General features: G+C 39.6%; 1 protein-coding gene across 1 annotated transcript in view; it reads right to left on the bottom strand.

Moving 5' to 3' along the window:
- The window catches only part of LRP1B (LDL receptor related protein 1B), a 1,102,312-nt gene that overhangs the window by 676,343 nt on the left and 401,534 nt on the right, over nt 1-24,435 (bottom strand). The window lies entirely within an intron of this gene.

The following is a 24,435-nucleotide window of genomic DNA, read 5'->3' as shown; positions in this document are numbered from 1 at the left end:
TTATATGTTAGTTAATAAGCAATGTTCCTCGTTTACTGACCTTTCTTTTTACTTAAGCAGACAATAATGTCCTTCAACAAGGCAAATTAAACTAACAGCACCATTTAATGAGATGTTAACAAACCCTTTAACATAAAAAACAATATGCTACCTTGGTTGCTTAGTGAAATGTGACTTATAATTGCCTCACTTCCATCTTTAACTGATCATATTAAGTGGCAAATGTACTAAATGGGATGTTAGGCATTGCTTTTAAAACATATTACATCAGTTGTACTGTATTTTTCCATGATTACTTTTTATTTTCACTGCTCTAGTTTCAGACATAACACCAACACTTTCTAAACCTGATATTTTTAGAAATGTAACTTGTTTATTTAAAACAGGAAACATGATGCAATAGTAACTTGACTAAGTCAAATACAGCATTGAATATTGACTGCAAAACTGTCAAATTCCTGTTTTTACAGGCAAGGCAATGACAAAATAGCTGACTCACCTTTCCTGAACCTTTTAAAGTGAACTGCTTGTTCCTTTACAGGTGGAGAAGGAATTTGTTTTTACACTTACTCTTTAAAAAACAATTAGTGTTTTTGTACTTGTTAATATTTCCTTCTCCAATTAGTCAGGGTACAGTTATTCAAGGTTTTGTCTGGATTACTTGATTTGAAAAAATAAAAAAAATATCTATATGTGCCTGCTTAATTTTAGTCCTGAAATGGGTTGTTTAAAGTCCTATGTTTGTGGGCATTTCTCGCTCTTTACTTAGGTCTTGATTTGATGTTATTATGACAATTTAATGTTTTGAATTTTTATTTTGTATTTATTCTTATTTTTTTCCAGATTCTTTCACTTCATATGGATTGTGTCCATTTCAATGATGTCCTGAAAACTTTGGAAGAAGAACATACAGAATATATTTTGCTGTACAAGTAGCCTCTTGCCCATGTTCGCATCATGTGACGTGGCATTGTTATGTGACTTCATGGATAGCAGGAGATCAGGCACTTACAGAGGCCACCCGCTCTCACCCGGCCCAACTCTGGTAATCGCAGGTTAAATGTTGTGGTGGTTTATTTAACCACCACACATCTTTAAACTGTGATAACGAAAGTTCGCCGGGGAAGAGCGCGGGGCCTCTGTAAGCACTGGGTCAGGTGCACTCGCACCGATGGCACCGCCATCAACCCGGCACTGCTAAAAACTACCCATTGAAACCCTACTGCACATTCTGATGTTTAACTTGGAAGTTGGAACCAGCTTAGCATGCCAGTAGTAGTCCAATAAGTTATTTTGTTTAGTTAGCCTCCTGAGTGGAGTAGGTTATTATTTTGTTATTTTGCTGTAAAGGGACAGTGTTCCCATAAAGTAATATTTTCTTTAAATTTGTGGACAAAATAAACCACAGAGAATTACTCAGCTGCAAACTGTCTGTTTCTCACTGAACACTGGTCATCCTGTCACACCATGTACAGTAGCACTGCTGTGTTAGGGATTTGTTTTATATACTCAATTGTCTTGCCCTTTTACCTTGGCTGGTAAGAGTATCTCATTTACTCTTGTTGTTGATTGCAGTAAATGGGTTGATATCTGGAGTTATGTTTTGTATATTTCTCTAGAAGTGCATGGATTATTTGGTTTAAAAGTGAAACATGGTAGTTTGGATTAATTTCAATGTATTCAACCCTACATTTTTTTTTATATCAGCACAAACTCTTATTATAAATTATAATGACCTTAATTATGTCTGCATATGATAACCACGGTTAAGGATGTGTCACAAATGTGTAGCTTAATTGGCCTATTGACTTTATTAGATTTAATACGGTGTGTTTAAGCATTAACCCTTTGAGTGCCGGGGGTGTCGCAGCACCAGAGAGCTCCCGCTCCTCTGGCAGATAGTGATAATGCGACTGTTCCGTGATCGTGATGTCACTGCTGCTGCTCATAGAAGATGAGTCTCAACTTCCTTTCCGCTTCCATTTAGATCAGGTTTGTAATGCGATCTCCCTTAGCAAAAGAGCAAAAATCCCATGATGGAGTTAAACATGTCATGGGACCCCTGGCTTGCCAGACCACATGACAAGGTGGCTGCATCAAAGGGTTAAAGCGGTACTCTGTGCTAATTGTTTTACATATAAATATATATTTATTTTTTTGTGGTTGATACCGTATTGCTCAAAGCTTCAGCAATCCCCCTCCTACCGCCCCCCCGAGTCACTGTTATATTACTCTTGAAATTTCTTGGACAAGAATACTTTTACAGGAATATATGGCTGCCATTGTCAGCCTTTGCTCAGACAGCCAGTAGATATAATTGGGAGGTGACTCTGGCCACTCAGAAACCATCCCTTGATTAAAACTTAAGAACTGGAAGGGTTCGCTGCATTCAGGGGGAGGGGGGTAATCGCAATGGCAAAGATTACATTTTGACATTCCTTAGGAAAGTTCTCTGGTATGTTTGAGGTTAAAATATGAAGTCGGTATTTTAAAAATGTATTCCCAACGAGCAAATATTGTTCAAGTCTAATTTATTTGTAAATTGAAATGGATTTAGTGGTGATAAAATTAATTAGCATCCCACAACCATTCATTGTAGCCCATTAATTTTATAGTCTCTCTCAGTCCACAATAAGGTCCCTGCGTTTCTAAATATCCCATTTACCCTTGGCATCTTAATGAACCATGTTAGTCGTACAATACAGAGATATTTGTAGTTAACGGAAAAATAGTTCCATATAATCAGAAGTAAACAGTTCATTAGGTATCATACAGATGACAATGTTCACCTTCAATGCTCTTTGTGTGTGGCAGATTCGGTGAATGTTGAATTACTGTATCTCTCTCTTATTTTCAGTAAAAAAAAACTGATTCTTTGCAGGCTATAAGACTCTTTAATGACCCAACAATGAAAAGTATGTATAGATCTTCCTTTGGATCATCTAAGTCTTTTTATGGACTAGAACAGGGGTGGGCAACGCCAGTCCTTAGGGGCAACCAACAGATCAGGTTTTCAGGATATCACTGCTTCAGCACAGGTGGCTCAATCAATGGCTTAGTGAATAGCATGTGAATAAGTAATAAGTAATTTGGCGTTCTTTATTTGCATGCTCATTTGCTCATGTTGCAGTAAAAAAAATAACGATGACATATCGCCGAGGTAAAAAGTCCCTTATCTCTGCTTTATCGATGTCGATATGTCTTTAGTGAATAGGTAAAATAATACAAATTGTGCTTAACAACGATAATGACCATTTTTGTCGTTTATCAACCTTTAGTTAATCTGGGCCAACATGTTAAAGTAACTCTAATTTTCAAAAAGATTGTATTAGAGTAGGTGGCACAAATGCCTCACAGGGGGACCCTTCTCGTGGCACTGCCTTGAGAAAGGTCCCCCTGTGAGGCATTTGTGCCACCTTCTCTAATACAATCTTTTTGAAAATTACCTCTGACTGCTGTCTCGTTCCTACTGCGTTGCTGCGGCTGCACCACTGCTGTGAGGAGCACCCCTCTCCCTCTCCCTAAAAATATAAAAACACTATCTTTATATTAGAATGTCTATAATTCAACATTACATTATGACTAAATATCTCTGAGAATTGTAATGTCTAGATTTTCTATTTTATTCCTTAGGGTAATTTCATTTATATACTTATATTTAATTGCTATTCTCTTTTGCTTACCCAATTACTCTAATATCTGATCCTCCATTCACTGTAGTACATTTTGCTCAGTGAACTGTATCTGCGATCAATGTTGGTATTCCTTGCGGTCTTAGCATTCCCTTTCATTTTCTTTGCCCTGGCAGTACATCTACCCTGCCCACTTAAATATCATAACTTTGCTTTACTATGTAATATACCACATTTTTTTATCTGAAGTATATATTTACAGGGACTTAGAGGTCCTGTAAAAGTGGTGTTTTAAAACTGCTCCAAATCCCATGCACAGGGCTTTATACACTCCACCTCCATATAAGATCAAGTGTGTGTGTGCGTGTGTGCGCGTGTGTGTGTGCGTGTGCGTGTACAATGGCTTGCAGAAGTATTCACCCCTTACCAAAAATGTCACAATCTGTTGAATTACAAATAATGTGCACATTTTTGCAAACTAATTATTTTTATTCAAAACTACAGAGCTGTAGTGGTTAAACTGACCGCTGTTATATGAGGAGGGGGATAAATGTCAGCAAAGGAAAGAAAAGAGGGGAAAAAACTGTTGCATAATTTTTCAAGCCCCTAAGTCAGAACTTGGTAGAAGCACCTTTTGCTGCAATTATTGCTATGAGTCTTTTTGAATCGGTCTCTACTAGTTTTGCACAGTAAGATGCTGACATTTTCCCCACTTTTTCATGGGGAAAATTGATCCAGTTCTGATAAGTCTGTTGGGGATGGTCGATGGACGGCAATCTTCAAGTCTCACCAAAAATGTTTGCTTGGATTCAAGTTAGGACTTTGACTGGGATACTCAAGGACATTACTGTAATTCTCTTCTTGTTTAACCACTCCAGTGTGGCCTTGGCTTTGTGCTTTGGGTCATTGTCCTTGTGAAATATGAATTTTCTCCCTAGTTTCAGTCTTGGCTGACTCAAACAGGTATTCCTCAATGATTTGCCTCAACTTTGCACCATCCATACTCCCCACTATCCGGATAAGCATCCCCATAACATGATGTTTCCACCATGTTTAACAGTTGGGATGGTATTAACTGGGTGATGTGCAGTGTTGAGTTTGTGCCAGAAATAACGCATGGAAATTAGAACAAGAAGTTAAATATTTGTATTTTCTGACTACAAAACTATTTTCCACATGTCTGCAGTCTTATCTGCAGTATATGCTTTTTCGCAAACAAAAATTTAACTTTTTGGTCTAAATTCCAAGCATCAAGTCTGGTGCAAGCTCAACACTGCACATCACCCAGTTAACAAAGTTAACACTGTCCCAACTGTCAAGCATGGGGGTGGCAACATCATGTTATGAGGATGCTTCTCTTCTGCAGGGACTGGGAAGCTTGTCAGGATAAGGGGAGAATGGATTCTATAAAAAACAGGCAAATTCCTAAGGAAAATCTGTTTGAGTCAGCGAAGACTCTGAAACTGGGGAGGAAATTCCCATATCAGCAGAACAATGACAGGAAGCACAGCGTGGTTATACAAAAAGAGAATTAATGTTCTTGAGCGGCCCAGTCAAAGTCCTGGCTTGAATCCAAGCGAACATTTATGGCAAGACTTGAAGATTGCAGTCAATCGATGATCTCAAACAAACTTATCAGAACTGAATCAATTTTTCTGTGAAGAATATGTACAAATATCACAATCCTACTGTGTAAAGCTACTAGAGACCTATCCGAAAAGACTCATAGCAGTAATTGCTGAAAAAGTTGCTCTACCAAATACTGACTTAAGGGGATGAATACTTATGTCACCAGTACATTTCAATTTGTACATTTCTTTTGCTGACATTTAACATCCTCCTCATATAACAGTGTTCAGTTTAATCACTACAGCTCTGTAACTTTGAATAAAAATAGTTAGTTTGAAACAAATACGCATACATTATTTGTAATTCATCAACTAGTGAGATTATTGGTAAGAGGTGAATATTTCTGCAAGCCACTGTATATAGGCCTACATTATACAATTGTATATATATTTATATATGTAGCCCTGCTTCCTATCGAACGCAAACCGCTACCATGTGCTATATAACCTGTAGGCTCGCAGGGCCTAAGCCTCTGCCACGGAGAGCCTGGGGTGCTCACAATACCTATACCTTGGTGCAGCGCCTCCACCTGCGATAGCTTCCGTCCTAGGGGAAGTGGGTCTTCGCAGGAACTTATGTACATGAACACATACACACGCACAGCAATACCGTAACCAATATGTTTTACTTATGCAACCAGTAACGTAATCACAGGTGCCCCTCTCTAGAGGAGACACTACTACCAGCGTCTTTGGAATGCTCACTCTCCCTCTCCCTCCACCGGATGATCCCACCCCGTGTCCAGCTACCCCTTGGAGTATGTTCCCCACCCCCCTTCAAGTGAGTCAGTCGGTGTGTAAGTGTGTGACTGCGCAGCCACCGTGTCCCGGAGTGAGAATGGTACCGTTGGTACACTTGACATTTTACCTGCCGGGTACTCCTGTACCCGGTTATGCAACTATCTTCAGAAAGGATCAGCGAGGGCGTAGATGACGTCACCCGTAGATGTCCGGGGTGATCCCACCCAGACACGCTGCGACTTAGTGGCGGGGCCTGGTCCCAGGCCTCCTGCGGATACAGCACTGTCCTGGTATGACTCATAGCACAGTAAGGGGATCCGGAACCTAGCTATGGCCACTCCCTAGCTCAGCTGCATGCTACTGGGGCTCAGGGTCTAACTGGGCCGGGGGCATGCGGCCTAGGTAGGGGCGGCAGCCTCCCTACACCGGAGCTCCTTCTCCTTCCTCCATCAGCTAGCTCTGAACCCTCGTGCGCCCCTCCACTTACTTTTCCTCCCTCCTCCCGTACCTGATTGGTTCTGATGCATCATGGGGGAAACGCGGGGGCTGCTGGGACCCTAGTCCCCTAGCTCCCCTCCTCCCTTCCTTCGCGGGCTTTTTGTCCCGGTCTTGCGCATGCGCAACCTCCGGCCAGACCAATCTGCGATGGCGCCAACCTAACATGGCGGCTCCCTTTTCGCGGAACCTCCGTTATCGGAGCGTTCCCTAGGTGCACCTCCCCTTCATCCAATTGGGGAAAACGGGGTCCCGGCTACATCTATATATATATATACGCACACATATATCATTTTTTGGACCCACCACGAAACATTGGAAATTTATGGTTGTTTCAATGCAATCATTTTAACTACCATTATTGAAGAGCTGAGTCTTCTTTTTTCAGAGCGATAGAGAGATCTTGTTGAACAAAGATCCTTCCACGAAATCAGCCCAGGAGAAAAATAAAAGGAGGAAGAAAGAAGGGGATGTGAACTTTATAACTAGGTACAATGGAGAAGCTCCAGTGGCTTCAAGTATTCTGAAAAAACACTGGAATATATTACAACGACCCGGTCCTAGGAAGAATTTTGCCGGACAAACCAAAGGTGATTTTCGGGACCAACAGGAACCTCAAAACATTCCTCGCACGAATAGTGATGAAATATAAGATTCAGGAATATTCCAGTATCTGGTTAGGTAATAAAACTAATGGTTGTCACAGGTGTGGAGCTAAAAAGTGCATCACCTGGGAACATATAGAAATAAACGATAAAAACAGAAAAATCATTAAATACCTATACCATAAAAAACATCATCAACTGTAATACAACTTTTGTGGTGTATCTTATTGCCTGTCCCTTTGGGAAAAAGTATGTGGGGAAGATGAGTCGTTCAACAAGGTAACTTATAACACGGTCGCTCCAAACACTTTGCGGAGGCACATAACAAGTCACAGGTTTCACGATCAAGGGGATTGAATGGGTCAAAACTGACAAACGAGGTGCAGATAGACTCCTTAGTCTAACAACCTATCACCTGAGATCAGACTCCAAAAGACTATTCATGGTCACAAGGCTCAACAAAGTATCCGGACGTTCCTCCTTCTCCTTCCGTGCACCCCAAAACTGGAACAACCTACCAGAGACTCTCATATCCACCACCAGCTTAAGTTCTTTCAAATCTAAGGCTGTCTCACACTTTAATCTGGTCTGTAACTGTTTCATACGCTCATAATATATATTTTCTTTAACTGTGCACGCAATGTCTTGTATATAATGTATACCTTGTTCATTTATGTAACTGTACTTGTAACCATGTATTATTTGTTTTACTCTGTGCCCAGGACATACTTGAAAACGAGAGGTAACTCTCAATGTATTAATTCCTGGTAAAATATTTTATAAATAAATAAATAATAAATAAGAAGGAAAGAGACTTTTTGGATTCACAAACTACACCCGCTACCCCGGGGGACTCAATATGGATATCGATTTGGCTGCATTTTTAGAATATGTCTTACATGTAGTACCTGTTCCCCCTGCCACGGAAGATCTTGCCACTACATGGTTGTGTCCCCAGTGCTGTAGCTCACCTGCTTGTTACAGGTCGTCTGAGTTGCTCCGCGGTTGTTCTTTGGGAGCAGCAACAGGGCAGGCTTTCTCCTTCTCATAGTGCAGCACCTCCATCCCATGAAAATCTATCTGAAAGCAGGATAGTCCCCACAGGAAATTCTCCTTCCCAATAACCACACATCATAGTTGGTTCAACAGCAGGTTTATTGTGCAGACAGCATGGTATCATCTCCATTCCCTGGAGCAGACCCCAGGGGCTTGAGGCCCCAAGAGTCCCTCCTAATCTCCTTTACCCTCTTGCAGGGAAAAGGGTATCACACCATATCATACAGCTTACTCATAGCCCATAGCCCGCCTCAATTTGGTGGAGTGTCAGCTTTTGAACATGGGGGGGGGGGTTGTAACCCTACTCCATAACAGGGCTGGTCAAGGTACTGACAGGCATCACACCATATACATGTGACCCAGGCAGTACCCTCCCCAGGTATGACACTCCAACTGCCGGTTTAGGCCTGTCCCTGGATAAGGCAACATAGTACCCATCTAGGCTGCAACTGCAGGCTAGGCCCTGCGCAGGAGATTAACCCCAACACCGCCTGTTCCTATCAGGATTTATAGTGTTGAGGCTAGTGAAAGGCTATAGCCAGGGGCACTTGGCTAAAAACATATTGGATCCATCTCCTAATCAGTATAGTCTTCGTACCTTCATTTTAAATAGTTTTCAAATGATTTAAACATATTTTTGAAAGCATGTATTGATAAAATATTTCCAAAAAGATTTTTTGGAGGTCAAATTATTCAGTTAATTATTCAGATATTTATTTTTTAAACTATTTTTTGAATGTCAACATAGTACCATCATATACTTTTAATATTTTTCTGGGTATTTTAAAATATTTGTAATTCATGTTTTTTGTTCACCTCAAACATACTGGTCTCTATTCCTGTTATCTTGTCTCTAGTTCTAGTGTTTAGACAGTCTAATTAGTATCTGTTCCTATTTTTAACATACACTATTGGAACCTACTGTCTGGCGTATTCTTACAATTGTGTTCTCAAGTGCAAGGAACGACCTCAGGTAATCTAAGAATAATTAGTGTAAATAACCTCCCAAATAATTATGTGTGCTTATTTATTCCATTTACACCACTACTTTATGTGGGGATGCACGTTCTACTACTTCAGTGGTTCTACAGCTTATTAACCTCATGTATTTTTTAATATTTAAACTGTATTTTTCAATATTAAAAACTTAATTTACAGTAGATTGTATAATGCATATGTACTGTATGCTCCTGGAAGGTCTAGTTAGTATATATGAAGATTTGAGCTGTTTCAATTTGTATTCTTATTCTTATATTTTTGGGACCAATAGAGGTTTATATTTTGTATATATACAAACACACATGATGGATAGAACCGGCGTGCTAAGGGTTAACATCTGGGATTTCCTGCTGCCATGTGTTTCATCAACTCCACCCCTGCAGTGTTTATGACTGGACAAAAGAATGTCAAAGGCCAGCAGAATTCATTCAGAACCCCTTTAGTTTACATCTGTGTTGCCAAAAGGTTGACAGCCTTTGGCGGCAACCAAAGGGCAGCCATGATGAGTCCACCATTTGCTGCCATTTGCTGATGTTTGGTAATGTTACAGCTGCTTTATTGCTTCCAAAACCCACCAACCCTCTCATTCCATTTCCAATGTCAACTTACCCTGCCTATACATTGTAAACTCCTTGAGGCAGGGCCTCTTCTAACACATCGAAGGTCTATCCTGCCTCTTTCCACACAATTTCAATCCTGTCTCTAACTGTTACTTATGCCAAGAATCATATCTCTGACTGTCCCTTAAATATCTGTAAACTGAATGTGTATTACTTTTATATTTAATTGTAATTGTTATAAAATTGACTATAAAGTATTGCGATGCTCCCTCAAGTAGAGGCCTGCATTTACGTAAACAATAAAGGATGCTGATGCTGATGATTACATATACATAAATATATATAAATATATATTATAAACAATACAGACATATTAAACAGTATAAGTAGAACCAGAAAAACACAGCACCACGCCAGGGATAAAAAATACACTTCTTTCTTTATCGCAGACCACAGTTGCATAATCCCTCAACATAAAATACTGGGAGATAATAAAAACAGATAGGAGAAATAGTCACCATGTTTCCCCTTCAGGGCTTTTTCAAGGGCTATGTATAAGTATTTCTCATGAATACTATAGATTATGGTACAGGGTATTCATTCCTATACAAATTCATTTTGAATATGGATAGTAATATAATTAGCGACATATAAAAATAATCTTCTACAACCAGGAGCACAACCCAAAATATAAACGCAAGACAATTGTAAGGCAAATAAGGTATATGGATCTCAATAAATAACAACAACACCTTTTCTTTGCAATTTTCTTGTGGCGTTCCACGTCTCTTCCGGTATTCGGTTTACCTGAGCAAAACAAGCGGGATACTGGAAGTGACGTGGAATGCCAGAGGAGAAACCTGCAAGAATCCTTATGGTCCTCCTTGTATGATGTTCATGATACAAGCTCCAAACTCCCTCCCTGATAAATCTTACATTTATTGGGGTCTTCTGTTTCTGAGTTCGAAAGCAATAATATTCAATCTCATTCAACATACTTGAACATACTACACTACAGTATCTGTTTTTTGTATTTACAGTATGTAGTTCCATATGTATATATGTATGTCTTTATTTATACAGCGCCATTAATGTATATAGCGCTTCACAACAGTAATACACGTGACATTCATATAAATAACAAATAATATACCTTTTGAATCAAGAAGCCATATCAATTGAAGAAGATGAACCTTCCATATTGATCATTTGAAACCTACATACAGACGAGAACACGAGTATTCTAAAGCTTGCCTTAAACTAGCCCGGTTACATTCTGGGTATGTGCTGGGTATGTGCTAGTTTAAGGCAAGTTTAAGGCATTTCTGCATTGACTAATGACCCATAGGATTAACACAGCAGGGGTCCCTGGCAGTCCCATTCAGTTTGAATGGGACTGCCAGGGACCCCCGCTGTTAATCTGATGGGCCATTAATCAATGCAGAAATGCTAGGTCTAGTTTAAGGCAAGTTTAAGGCATGTATCCAGCATGTACCTCGGTGTACCTGGGTCTTTTTGGCGATTGCCACTGGTTTGTGTTAGAATAACATTTAGAATGAATGATGTATTTTAAAACTCCATTTGGTACTATTCATATATTTTATATTCAAATTATAGATGCAACAGCAATTGAGTATTGGTTTTATTTGACAAGTATGCATGGGCAGGAGGAAGGTAAAGAAAAATGGAATACCAGCGCAATAATTCACATGATAAATCTTTAGTAGAGCATATAAAAAGAATATATATATGTATATATATATATATATATATATATATACATATATATATATATAAATATATAAATATATATATATAAATATATAAATATATATATAAATATATACAGTGGTTGACAAATCACCAAAAAAATATTGTATCTATTCACATCAATGGTTGACAAATCACCAAAATAATATTGTATCTATTCTAATGCAACATTGTCATTCTTCTATGCAGCATTGTTTAATGTTCTATGTAGCACTGTTCATGTGCTTTTAATACATAAATGATATATATATATATATATATATATATATATATATATATATATCATTTATGTATTAAAAGCACATGAACAGTGCTACATAAAACATTAAACAATGCTGCATAGAAGAATGATAATGTTGCATTAGAATAGATACAATATTACCAGGTTTCCCATATACAGCATATAGCTCAACCCAATTATAGCACGATCCGCTACAACGCGGATCGCTTATAACGGGGTCTAAATGTGGCTCCCGATTTAAAAACATCTCCATCTCCTTTTTTAACTATGCAATGCTTTATTGCTAATGGAAACATACACACAAACCTTCATAATACACATGCAGGAATTGAACTCAGGACCTTTCAAGTTTGCTTTTAGAGTCGGTGACATCACACAAGCCCTGTGGCTTGGAGGTAGGGAATTGGTAATAGCCTATAAAAGAACCTGGGTTTGATTCCTGTATGATATGGTATAATTTATAAATTATTTATATAATAATTTATGAATTATAAAATAAATGAAATATTAATTGATAAATTATACATTTTAATAAAAATAAAATAAGTATTTTAATGTATTCAGTATTGTTATTGCTAATGGAAACATACACATACCCCTACACCATGTGGGAGTTGAACATGAATACATTTTATATAATACACATGCAGGAAGCAAACACAGGACCTTTCAAATCCTAGTACCAATTCCTTACCTGCTATGCCACAGGATTGGTGTGATGTCATGGACTCTATAAATATACTTAACCTCTACCTTTTATATGTTCTACTAAAGATTTATTATGTGAATTTCTTTACCTTTCTTCTACAGTATATTGATGTTTTGAGCCATCAATTTATACTACAGACGAGACCACGACTATTCTAAAGCTTGCCTTAAACTAGCTCGGTTACATTCTGGGTATGTGGTTGGGTGTAACCTGGCTAGTTTAAGGCAAGTTTAAGGCATTTCTGCATTGACTAATGACCCATAGGTATAACACAGCAGGGGGTCCCTGGCAGTCCCATTCATTTTGAATGGGACTGCCAGGGACCCCCGCTGTTAATCTGATGGGCCATTAATCAATGCAGAAATGCTGGGGATAGTTTAAGGCAAGTTTAAGGCATGTATCCAGAATGTACCTGGGTGTACCTGGGTCTTTTTGACGATTGCCACTGGTTTGTGTTAGAATAGTCACAGTCTCTGCTATACATCTGTGCAGTCTCTGCTATACATCTGTGTCTGATTTATATTGGACATTTTTCAGCGCATACATATTACGTTTTAACATCTCTATTGGAATTAATTGAGTTACCCAAACACAATATTTGTCTTGAGATTTTCTTGTGTTTATATTTCAGTTTGTGCACCCGTGGTTAGAAGAAGATTCGGTGAAGGATTGGACAGTCCATTTGGCCTGAGGATCCAAGCAGAAACCTTACACACCAACAAGTGGAATACTACTTTTTATGTATTATTTCCCCTTTTTTTTTAGTACTTATTACACTTTATACTGTATGTATTCACATTTATTTATTTATGACTATTTACCAATCCATTCTTCCTTTTTGCACTGGGATTGAGGAGCCTCTATTACTGTTATTTTTTATTTCACATATAAGAAACTAGGTGAAAGTACCCGGCGTTGCTCTGGAATTCTATGAAACCATAAAATACTGAGATTTTTAAATGGATAATTAAATGTGTTTGTTTCTAAATGTGAAATCCCCCGCTAAAATAACAACTCCATCCATAATAGTTTAATTGTCTCTGATGTCCTGAAGTGTTCTATAGAGAGCCTCTAATGCGTGCTTTTGGGTCATTGTGCTCTTGTCCCAAATAAGGATCTCACACTCTTGCAGAACTTTGGCTGCTCCGGTATTTTTGCTAATATTACACATTGGATTTTCAGAGCAACCAAGATTAAGTGGTAGCTTGAGGGGTGTGTCATGGGATCATGTAATTTGTGATGTCTTATGTGAATTGTATCCAAAAACAGACAAAGACCTTCTCCTTGATCTGAGAAACCATAATGCAAAAATTGGTTATGATATCTTAAAGCCGCAAGCTTTTCCCCCCCCTTTAATATGTGCATCAATACAATACACGCAATTATACGTAATTAGCTAAGTTGCTGATAAATCCGTTCTCATGTGATCATTCGGCAAAGTTTGGGCTCGGGTTTCACTAAATGGCTGTCAAAGCAGCAGAAGAGGATCAAAGAAGCAAAGTTATGTGGGGAGATCATGTGACCAGTCAGTCACTAGATACAATTGGTGCATTGCTAGAGAAAGGGCAGGGCTCAAAAAGGGAAGTGCCACAGCCTGTTTCAGAAGAGGAAGGAGATATGACTTTGTAAATGGTTGATATAGACATAAAAAATGCTTGTTACATTACAATACATTAAAAATGTCATTCAGAATTGTATTTTTTTTAGAAAAAAACTTAATGCTAGAAGTATTTTCTCATAGTACAGAACTGATTCATTAAAAAAACACATGTAGGATAGTGCTAAGTCTGCAGATTTAAGAGGTGTCCAAATGCATATCGAACATACAGAAAAAACACTTCCCAAAATATATAGTTCAAGAGAAGTAAAGATTAGTCAAGTATGGATCTGCAACACAATCAGGATATCTGAGACAGACAAGTGGGACTGAAAAGAGAGAGTGAAATAGTGAGAGAATAGATCTGAGGTACAAGGAGCAGTATAGAGTGCAGAGGCACTAATGCAATCCCTTAGCTACTAGGAAAACCATAATTACACTGATTCACAATAAGCTGCTGGTCCCTCTGGTATTAAAGGGGTTAAACAATTCCTTCAGTAATTAGGAAGATATTTTTAGCACCCAGACTTTAACCATACCTCATAAAAGAGTACTATAATGTGCTTCCCACTGTGTAATTTGAAATGATGAGATTGGCTTGTATGTAATACAATATAGTGTAATGAAAACATGGCTTCTGTGCTTTATGAAGCTCCTGCATTTCCACTTTGTAAATATTTTCATGTCTTTCAATCCAAACCCTTGAGTATTATTCTACCTATGACATTTACCATTTTTGAGATGCAAGTAAACTGCTGTAATAAGAAATGATTGCATTGTATTATGCTCAGAATTTAATTAACCTTTGTCAATATCTGTTACTCTGAAAAAATTTATTCACCTTGGTTTCAAATGCTATTTTATTCATGAGTACAATGAATCAAGTTATAGTAAGGAGACTTTACAGTATTTCACACTTGTACATCTTCCACCAATGGGTAATTCGCTGTTCCAGGCAATCCAGTTGTGTGCATTTTATTCTGGAAAATGTAAATTAGTAATGAGTTGTCACCTTAACATTCACCTAATTTAAAGATTAACAATATACTATGCTACAGTTTTGCCAACTATATCTTATTCACATGTCCTACTAAATATTGAGACTTTATATAAGGTGTGGGCAACTCAAGTACCCAAGGGCCACCAACAGGCCAGGTATGAGGGATATCCCTGCTTCAGCACAGGTGGCTCAATCAGTGGCTCATTCTTTGACTGAGCCACCGATTGAGCCACCTGTGCTGAAGCAGGGATATCCCTCATACCTGGCCTGTTGGTGGCCCTTGAGTACTGGAGTTGCGCCCCCCCCCCCCCAGCTTTATACGCTTATAGTGCTAGTAGAGATGTGCAAACGTTTCACACAAGCTCGCCGGCCATGCACAATTTGTCGTTTGATTGCCGCAACCAATTTTGCACAATGTTCAAAGTGTGCAAGGATTTTGCCAAGTTAAAGGCTTTTCCACCAAGAATCAGCGCTTTCACCCCCTCTATCTCTCATAAAGATTCGCTATCAGAATATTTAGAGCTATTTTGGCTAAAAACATTGCACACACACTTTTCAAATTTTGAACCTGTTTGAAAAGTTTGTGTGAACAGACGCAAAGCGAATCTAGGCAAGTATGTACACCTTTCACTACTAAATATTTTTAGGGGATTGTCAATGTTAGTAAAGAACAATCGTCCTTTTAACAAATGCTGAAAGCTTTATAAATGATTTGTTCTCAGAGGTATGGATTCCTGCCGGGAGTAACTGCAGTGTACGTGGCAGTAAAAATGTACATGTTAAATTATGTATGAGCTATTTCAAAGGAATGTTTTGATTGGGCATTTTCATTGGTTTAACAAAGTCCAGATCAATATATTGTTTTGGAGTAGACTTGGGAAGAAGTCCCTTGATATGTATGGACATATTTGCAAAGCAGTGCTAAGCCATAAGAGACCTCACAACACTGACAGTTACATTAAGCTTCATTCTCTTCAATGGACCATTACGTTGTCTTAGAGCACTATGAGGTGTGTTATGCTATGCACCACTTAGTAAATATGGATCTTAATTGCTGAGGTGATACATAACATTGGTACAATAGTGTACAGTATGTACATTTTGCAGAATTGGTTGTCATTTTGTACGTAGAATATGTACACAAAGTTGTTCCATAATGGAGATGTTTTACTTAGTAGTCAGTCACTGCCAACATTGATTATAAGTACAACAGCAAGAGACAAGAGGTTAAGAACTAAAGAAATCATTGAGTGAACAAAATATTTTAAAGAGCTATGTGTCAATATAGTTCCGTACATTTGATACAAAGGCAAAAAAAAAATGTTGTGTATGAAAATGCATACAGTATTTTGGAAGTGTAAGAAAATGTACCATTTATCCCTAAAACAGGGGTGCGCAAACTGGGGGTAGGGTGCAAGATTTTATGGGGGGTCGGGGGCGTGGCACTTACAGAGGCCCTGCGCTCTTCCCCAAATCACTTAAATTAAATGCCGGGGGAGCACAAGGCCTCTGTAAGTTTCCTTACCTTGTCTAAGGTGGCATCTGGAGACGTGTCGCCATGGCAACGTGCATCAAATTACGCGGTGGGTTCGTGTGTCATTGCGTTGCCATGGCAATGTGACATCACATGACCTCGCGGCATCATTTGACACCGGAGACAAGGTAAGGGGGGGGGGGGGGCTGCGCGAGCATGGGGCGAGAGCAGGCAGGGAGGCGCAGAGGAAAAAGTCTGCACGCCCCGGCCCTAAACAACCATTGGTCATACATATTGATAAACAAATTCTAGCATTTAATACAAACCCTTATAGTTGGAAATGATTGAGATTATAAATTATGTCACCCTTATTCAATATGCTGTATGGAGCTCTAATTTAATATTTTTCTATGCCTTTTTTGTCTGAGTCTCCTAATGTATATACAAATAAACTTTAATTATTCAACTCATTATTACACTAAAGTCAGTATATGTAAAATAAATCAGAACTAGACATGTAGCAGGTGTTATTACTCCTGTAATCACATGAAATCGCCTTACCGCTGTCACAAATTTTAATACACTTTCCCAAATCTCAATTCAGACAAATAGAACCCCGCATAACATTGCATAGTTTTACATCCAAAATGTGCAATATTATTGAATAATAACCACAGTAATACCATCTGCTATATTTGTGTTTACTTTTTTTATTTGTTAAAGCAGCAGTCCAAGCTGCCTGGTTTTCCCCTCCTCCACCCTTTAATATGTGCATCAATACAATCCACACAATGATAAGTAATTAGCTAAGTTGTCGATCGATTGGGGAAGATTTGGTTCGGGGTTCACGAAATGGCTGTCAGTGTAACAGAAGAGGACCAAAGATGCAAAGTTCTGTGGGCAACATCATGTGACCAGGCAGTTACTAGATACAATTAAGCTTGTGCACTGCTAAAGAGAGGGTAAGGCTCAAAAAGGGGTGTGCCACAGCCTGTTTCAGAAGAGGAAGGGGATGTGACTTTGTAAATGGTTTCAATAGAAACAAAAATGCTTGTTACATTATAATACATTCAAAATGTAATTCAGAGTTGTTGTTTTTTCTTTTTTTTATGCTAGAAGTACAGTATTTTCTCATAGTACAGAACTGATTTGTTAAAAAAAAAGCACACACATTTAGGATAGTGCTTGGTCTGCAACTTTAAGTTAAGCTTGTGTTACAAAATCCATGTAAAAGTTTGATTTCAAAAGAGAAGTAAACATTTGAGCTGAAACAGAAAAAAAGTTACATTAACATAATTTTTCGTGTTTGAGGCGTTTGCACTGTTGGTCTTCGATGGTAATCAGGGAAAATTTAAGAAAACTTTAAGGAAATCCGCAGGCAAAGTTCGAAAGAAATGGAGACGGAGTCGAAAAAGAAATGAAAAGATGAAGAAACTTGACTACAACAGTATATAATAACAGATAAAAGTTGCAAAGATTGTGAGCATATGAATCGAGGTGAAGAATAAGGAGTAAACTGCACAGTAAAAGAAGAGCCCTGCCATAAAAGTGAGCATCAGTGTGATGCTGCAGTTTGGCTTTCAACTTCTAAACAGTAAATATCTATTGAAGTTTAACTACAGTAACATAGTGTTGACAAAGAAGAAGGGAATTAATTACAAATCTATGTGCTTGGTTAGGGATAGATAGGCTGAATATATTTATTTTTACATTTGGCAATGTAATTTTATTAAAAATAAAACATCAGTGTCTTTGTCATATTACAAATGGATTTGCTGTGCGATGTTGCATTTTATTTGACCAACAGAAAAATAAAAACATGCCTTGTTTTAAATAATCTTTCAAGATTATATAGAACCCTTGATGTGCTCTCAAAAATATGTAGTATAAAAAAAGTACATTTAAAGGAGGAGTCTCAATATAATGGTTGGATTGCAATGGATGCACGGAAGACTTGTCAAAGAGGCAATCAATCAGCACGTGGGGATCTTCATAACAAAGATACAGTAAACAATCTTTTTTTATGAAGATCAATGTGGATGCTTCTGTAATTCTCAAAAATATGTACAATGCTTGCTTTTCTGGGAAATACATCTGCAATACATTTGTTTAAAAAAACGTATTAAAATAAATGTAAAAGGGCAAGGATGTAAATATTGTGTGAGGTATGAAAGTGGGCAGACTACATAGGCGAAGTGTTTCTTATCTGCTGTAATTGTGTGTTTCTAAAATAAAAATGTGAACTGGTCATTTTTTTAAATCAACTTAATGCTATGTAACACAATGCAACACAATGTAACAGCTAGCAAGTGGCATAAAAGCTTATTTGTTCTGTCCTCAGCTTACTGGGGCTCCGCAATCTTTGAAAGGCAGTAAAACCCATCCCCTTCTTTCATGTATATACAGTATATCATTCTTTATAGAGCACCATCCAGGTACATAGCGCTTCACAGCAGTAATACACGTGACATAATAATATGACACATAGTGGAAATAAGTGCTTCAGATAGGAAAATAACAGTAGGAAATGGAGTCCCTGCCCCGAAGGGCTTGGGCTGCGGACATGATGCCGCAGCCGTGCGGAGACACGCGGAGGCTGAGGGAACACGGGTGCTTTCCCTGGCCATAGTACTCGGGCCGTGGGGGTCATTCCTGGGGGCGTTCCTAGTGACGTCACGGAGCTGGTTCGTCCTCATTGGGCGAACCGCTCTCGTGACCACCCTGTCGCGCGAGAAATCAGCCTGCACGCCGCATGTACGCGAACATTGCCTTAAGGCAGTCTGTTCGCTCAGCGTGCGGACGCCTCTGAGGTACCATGGACCCAGCCTAACATGCAAATATAGAGTGTTCCTTGAATTTTCGGATCAACTTTATTTACAAGCGCAAACAAATATGAATAGAAAATGTTCCAAAATGTACAGTTTAAGGAGTTTGGTAAAAAAAACAATGCAATTTCTGAGAGAGCGTGGGGGGTGAGATAAGGCCACAGACTCCGAAAGCCGAAAGTACAAGCAGCAGCAGTGACCATGAGGGAAAATCAGGAAACACCCCCCCAGAAGCAGGAAGAGAAACACATTTTTAGTTATTAAAAAGATATGTTTGTGTGAACTGATATGGTATATAATGTAATAAGGACTCTATAAAGTTTGTGTACAATAATGTATATCCATACATACCCCAACAATATTAATTAATATTTCATTTTTATTACTGTACAATTCAAATAAATGTAGGATTTATTTTTAATTGAATTGTACATTAATACAAATTATTTATTAATTAATTTTGTTGAGGTATGTATGGATATTTCATACCTTACTTTTAACCCCTGAGGAAGAAAGCAAGACTTTCGAAACGCGTATGGTGGTTCTGTGAGGTCCCCACTACTCGGGTGTGAGTGCTGTACCCTTCCGAAGCTGGGAGCTGTGAGCTGTGAGCTGTGGGAAAGCACATGCTGGCGTAGGAATATCCAACATTTCAGCATTGCTGTGTTTGGTGCACGTGGTGCGGGCAGACCAGGAAGTATCTCTGTGTGTGGTCCTGGAGCTTCTGCAGTGCTGGGAGAGGACTGAGGCAGACGCAGCTAGCTGGAAAAACCTGTCCCTGCCAATAATAGACTCCTCGTCTGAGCCCAGGTGTTAACAACAGCAGCAGCAGCAGCAGCAGCAGCAGCAGCTATCCATAAGAGGGGATACTCTTTGAATTATCCATTGCCTGATTACATCCTGTTTTCGGTAAGCAGGTACCCCCACCCGAGTTGGAGAATCTTGCCTGAACCTAATATATGTTTTTATGTACTATTTTATGTGTAATAAGTGTATTTTAAGATATTAATGATATGCCATATTAAATGCCATTGTGAGTAGTTACCTGTTGTTCTCAGCGTTTGTTAAGTGTTGTTTGTTTATATATGTGTATGTTTTACAGTATTATGCTATGATTTAATTTCTTTGTATATTTACATGTTTACCCTTACCACGTGGAGCATCCAATCGGACGGGCGATTTCCGTGGCTCTGGTTGTATATTTTATAATATATATTTTATAATATCTATTAGAATTGCTTTGATCATTAGTGTTGAGCGCCACTGATATAACTTCTTTTCCATTAGTGTACACCATAATTTATACAGTCATTATTACAATAAATACCACATATTTAAGTGAAAACGTTAATAAGTGTAAAAATGATACCTTTCTCAAGCTTTAGCTTCCATGCACATGGAAATCTCTGTTAAAAACGCTGCGTTATTAACCATTGCTCATGTGCAGTGTATTAGAGAATTTGGCCACTGAGCATTGCACATGTGCAGTGTATTAGAGAATGTGTCTCTGAGACATCAAAATCCCAGTTAATAGCGCTACTTCTTTGATGAACGGACATTATTTTTGCATTTCATTAGCTTTGAGGATACCTGTTAATAAGAAGAAAACTAACGTTCGTTCCCTATTTCATGAACGTCATGTTATTAGGTAAAATTAATGACCTTCGAGAGGCGCATTTGCGACAGCCACAGGTATGGAGGCATAACTGTGGATTTCCGCTGACACCCGGCGCATTATAGCATCAAAACAGCATAATAATACACAAATCGGCGATCACGATATAAGCACAGCCTTCTGAATATCACAGGATGACAACAAGGTCGCAAAAGAAGAAGAATCCGCTGGATTTAAAAGATTATTTCCCGAATTCGGAAATGGTGCGCATTGAGAGAGAAGCTGCAACGGCTTCTAACTGTGGATCGGACGTTGAGCGGGAAGCGGTGAGGGAGAGGAGCGAGGGTCCGGAGAGGCAGCTTGTCATAAAGAGCGATATTACAAACTTATATAATGATTTTAAGTCATTCTTCAATAATGAGATGAGGGAATTAAGGAAGGATATCAATAGTATTGGTGACCGACAGATGCTTAAAGACTGCCTAAAGACTGCAACGGCTGGAAGCTATGAGTTCCTCCTCTGATCCCGGTGACGGTTCACGCACTGCATTGCTGGGAAAGAGGGGGGCTCAACAGAGATGACTGGACGGTGTAGCCAGACTGAGATTGGAGCAACATAGGAGAAGGGTGGAGGAGAGGGGGGGGGGCGCAAGGGCAGCAGAGAGAGAAGGGGTTAGGGCAGCGAAGGTAGGCTTATCTGGGGAAGTAATGTGGCCTAAGGAACATCCCTGGGGAGGAAGGGAATTGCTGGTGACTATACTATGGGGAGAGTAGGTGAAGAGAAAGGACAGGCAGAGAAGCTGTGGAGTAGGGAGCTGAAAGTAGAAAGGAAAGGATACGGAACAAGAGGAAAAGAGAGGTGTTAGGGTAGCCTAGGCTATAATATAGGCTATAATATAATATAATGTATACACAAGTGATAGAAATACATCGCAAGTAACTCAAGGTTACAGCAGGGTTTATCCAGGCTCAGTCCTAGAAGTGTAGTGCAGTTCTCAATAGCGGGTCCAATTGTTACGGTAGTGCTCGCCACAAACTGGGGCTGGACCGCGTGGCTGAGGCTGGGTTATGAAATCACCGACCTTAGACCGCGCAGACTGGTCCGGAGTGCGAAGTTCATAGTCAAACAGGCCAGGTTCAGGACTGAAGAAAACAGCGTAGTCGGTGGACGAGCAAGGGTCAGGATTGGAGAAATCAGGGGAATCGTTATCCAAGTATAGTTTCGCCAACAGGAGGTCAATTAGGTCCCGCTTCAGCATAATAGCTGCAGGGCGGGAGCGGGTTCTGTGCGAGTGGCGACCGCGGCCCATGGTACCAGCCTCAGCAAGGAGAAGGCTGACCGGAGAGGGCACACCGCCAGGCAGCACTGGTAAACCAGTGCTTCAGCACAGAAGTTCAAGCTGGCCTCTGCAAAGGGAGAGAGAGCAGCAGGCCAAGGGGTCCAAACAGCAACCTCTGCTAAGGGTAGAAGCAGCAGGTTGCGGCCTCCAGGGAGATAGCACACAGCAGGTCTCCGGGGTGCTTGGACACAGGCTACAGCGTAGTAGCTGCCGAAGGATACTGGAACACAGGAACAAAAGCAATGAGCTGGAACACATCAACAGCGAAGTCACAAGGGAAAACAGGAACTAACTCTGGAACACAATACACAGAGATTAGTACAGAGATAACAAGCCAGGGGCTTGTGGCAGAACATGATAACGTCCAAGAAAGGAACTATGCTCGGCCGAGAGGGATTGTGGGAATGCAGTATTTAAAGGTCAGCGGGCAAATCTCAGAAGGCGGAGTGTAAGAGCATTCTTCCAATGAGAGAGCACAGGCTGGAGCTGCAGTAAATAGCTTGCACAGCTGCTGTAGATACCAGGGGGAGTGTTCCAGGACTGCCCAGGTCTGCAAGGCAAAGGTAACCAGTAAACTCAGGTGTGGATTCCTTACACCAATGCGGCTATAGTCCGGTTAGAGGAAGGAGCAAATCGGTTCAACTAGCATTAGCTACAGATTTGACACTGGACGCGGTAGGTATGTAACTGGTTCAAGTTCTTTACGGCTAACATGACAGTGTTGTCTCTTTAAGATAATTCAAGGAGTCTCATTAGTAAGGCGATATCTACGAGTTTAGGTGTAAGCAGGAGATTGTTATACACTGTAGATTAAATAAACGGAGACACAGACAGTTATATAAGGATTGGTTAGGCTTAGTCAGTTAATGTTATGGAGATTAGAGAAGTCGAAAAAAAGTTAGAAAAATGTCCACAAAGTAATGTGGGGTCAAGAAGGTAGACACAAAAAAACAAACAAAAAAAAAACATTGCGGTGATATGAATATTAACAGTTAGGATATTTAACAGGCTGGGTGCTAATGTCACTGGTCAAATCCCTGGGGATCTTGAGTGTTCTGATCCCTCGAGACTCTGGACCAATCTCTTACAAGGTCCAGAGGAGGTGGTTAACCCATGGGCAGTTGAGTCAGGGTCAATTTTGACCAACAATGACACAGTTAGTATTATGAGTGTATTTTTTCCCCCGTCTTCCCTTTTGTCTGGTCCTCCCCCCCTCCCCTCATCGGGCAGAGTGGTTGGAGTGTCCGGCAGGAGAGTGTGGCGTTGGTGTCGTCTTCGGAGTCTCCTGAGATGTCTGGTACGGTACACAGAAATGTTAAGCACAGAGAATGTTAACTTGGAATGGCTATAAACGTCATATCGCACAATGTTAAGGGCTTTAATAGACCAAACAAAAGAAGGGTTGCTTTTACAGACTATAAACACATTTTAGTAGGACAAACTTTCCAAACTATCTAGATAAAAACTTAATCTAATTTGGTACCCTAAAAAGATATATAAATAAACACAAGAACCGCTACCCTCAATAGCAGTTAGCAGTTTGGGAGGCCACTAAATTCAGATGTTCATTAACCTCTAGGTACTCATTAATGACAGCCTTATTCAAAACTCCAGACTTTGCTCCGGGCCTGAATAGCAAGAATTTCCAGATTTGGAAACAGAACTGGCTGTTGAGACTCAGGGATCTGGAGGGCAGAAACACCATAAAATCATTTGATCAAATTAAATCAGAAAAGGATATCCTAAATACAGATTTTTTTAAGATATCCCCAGATCCGTGCATTTTATCTTAAATTTAAGCAACGCCCCCCATTAACAAATTGTGAAACGCGCTGTAGTTTGGAAACAGATGCAAAGGGACTAACCTCTTGGATATATGGGGATGTGATCTCTCCTGCTGGGGCTCATTCATATAATGTATGGAATGCGTTCTCCTCTGACAGAGGTAGGAAATTATAGAGCAATGGTTTATAGATAGATACAAGAGTAGGTCATAGAGGAGAAAGCACTTCAGCCGACACAAGAGTTCTCACACACAAGAATATAAAGAAGCCAAAGAAGCAGACTCCGGCAATGCCCCACCCACCCCCCACTCCCTTCCTTCCCTTGTTGTGTGTGTTTTGATTTCCTTTATTTCTGTATTCATGT

The sequence above is a fragment of the Ascaphus truei genome, chromosome 7 (genome assembly GCF_040206685.1).
Source record: "Ascaphus truei isolate aAscTru1 chromosome 7, aAscTru1.hap1, whole genome shotgun sequence".
Lineage (NCBI taxonomy): Eukaryota > Metazoa > Chordata > Amphibia > Anura > Ascaphidae > Ascaphus > Ascaphus truei.
Note: the sequence above shows the minus strand (reverse complement) of the source record. Positions and strands in the feature narration are given on the sequence as shown.